This window comes from Nannospalax galili, unplaced genomic scaffold (assembly GCF_000622305.1).
Source record: "Nannospalax galili isolate Female #2095 unplaced genomic scaffold, S.galili_v1.0 scaffold513, whole genome shotgun sequence".
Taxonomy (NCBI): Eukaryota; Metazoa; Chordata; class Mammalia; order Rodentia; family Spalacidae; genus Nannospalax; species Nannospalax galili.
The window spans coordinates 3,610,490-3,612,653 of record NW_008334861.1 but is presented as its reverse complement, the minus strand read 5'-3'; positions in this window follow the sequence as shown (position 1 = coordinate 3,612,653).

Here is a 2,164-nt window from a genome sequence, read left to right as displayed (position 1 = left end):
GGCTGTCAGTGTAAATGTTGACCTTTTTGCCCTTTGTTAACTTTAGGGCCTGAGTCAGGGCTTCCAATTCAGCCCGCTGGGCCGATGTTCCGGCTGGCAGAGTTTGGGCCCAAATTATCTTCTCCCCATCAACCACCACCGCCCCTGCCTTATGCTCGCCATCTCGCAGAAAACTGCTCCCATCCGTATACCAGGTGGCATCTGCATCTGTTAGGGGCTGGTCAGTGAGGTCTTCCCTAGTCCCATGCATCTCTGCAAGTATTTGTTGACAATCATGGGGAATCTCAGTGTCTTTCTCGGGGTTTGGTAGCAGCGTGGCAGGGTTTAAGGTGGCAGGGCTACCAAACTTGATCTTTTCTGGAGGAGCATGATCTGTGGGTTTCTTACCCAAAAGTCAGCCAGGTCACGATGTAGAGCTTCATCAAACAGGGTAGGGGAGTTTTTGAATCCTTGGGGAAGTCGCATCCAGGTTAGTTGTCCCGATATTCCAGCTTCAGGGTCTTTCCATTCAAAAGCAAAAATGGGCTGGCTAACCGGGCTCAGCCTTAGGCAGAAGAACGCATCTTTCAGGTCAAGTACAGTATACCACCTGTGACTGGGAGGTACAGAACTCAGGAGATTATAGGGATTAGGAACAGTGGGATGGATATCTTCTATCCTCCGATTGACTTCTCTTAAGTCTTGAACTGGTCGATAGTCATTTGTCCCTGGCTTTTTCACGGGGAGCAGCGGGGTGTTCCAAGGGGATTGGCAGGGGCGAAGTATGCCCATTTGTAAAAGTCTTTGAATGTGGGCTCTAATTCCCTCTCAGGCCTCTCTGCTCATAGGGTATTGTTTAATTGAAACCGGAGTTGCAGATGGTTTTAATGTGACCACTATTGGAGGCTGGTTACATGCCAGTCCTGGGCCTCCTGTCTCAACCCATGCTGAGGTGATTTTACTTAGCCAATCAGATATATCAGGAGTTTTTGTTACTGGTCCCTCATATAACCGATGTTCATCTTCCAGCCACAGGGTTAACACCTGTAATGGAGCTCCATCTTTTCTTTTTACAGTAGCTCCCTTTGTATTGAAGTGGATGTTGGCTCCCAGCTTAGAGAGTAAATCTCTCCCAAGAAGAGGGTATGGACAGTCGGGGACCAATAAGAACGAGTGAGAGACTCGTCCTGTGCTGAGGTCCACTTTTCTTTCTGTGGTCCATCTGTATGTTTTTTCCTCCGGTGGCCCCTTGGACCCAGGCTGTTTTGGAACTCATGGGTCCCTTGGTTGTTTTCAGGACTGAGTGTTGAGCTCCTGTGTCTTCCATGAAGGTATTCAATTGCCCCCCTATCTTTAAAGTTACCCTGGGCTCAGGGGGGAGCTCCTGGCCCCGGCTCCCCTAATCCCCTAGAGTCAGAACTGGGGTTGTCTTCTTTTGAAGCCTATTTAATTTTTTGGACATTCTTGAGCCCAATGTCCTCTCTCCTTGCAATAGGCACACTGGTCTTTATCCACTCGGGGCCTTCTCTTGTCTCCCAGGTCCCTACCTGGTCCTGCTCCCTGTCTTGCTCCCTGGACTACTGTGGCCAAAATTCGACTTAACTCTTTATTTCTCTTTTTCTCTCTCTTATCCTTTCTAGCTTCCTGTTCTTTTCTGATTCTGTCCTCTCTTTCTTCTAATGTCTCTCACCTATTGTAGATCCTCTCAGCTTCTCTTACTAAATCCTGTAAGGAGTACCCCTGAAGGCCTTCTAGCCATTGGAGCTTACCACGAATATCAGGAGCTGATTGTCCTATAAAGGCCATAATAAGATCCGCCTGACGCTCCTGGGCTGTGGGATCAAAAGGGGTATACATCTGATATCCCTCTATCAGACATTCTAAAAATCCTGCGGGAGTTTCATTTTCTCCCTGGGTTATAGCATGTACCTTTGCCAAATTGGTTGGGTGCCTTCTGGCCCCTTTGAGACCCGCTAACAGAGTCTGGCGATAAAGACGGAGACGCTCCCTACCGGCCACGGTTTCAGGGTCCAAGTTGGGTCTGGTCAGAGGAAATCCTGCATCTATTTCATTTGGGAGCAGAGTGGGTCTCCCATCCTGCCCAGGGACATTTTTCCAGGCCTCCAGGATGACTCGCTGTCTTTCTTCTGTGGTTAGAAGGGCCTGGAGGAGTTGCTGACAATCC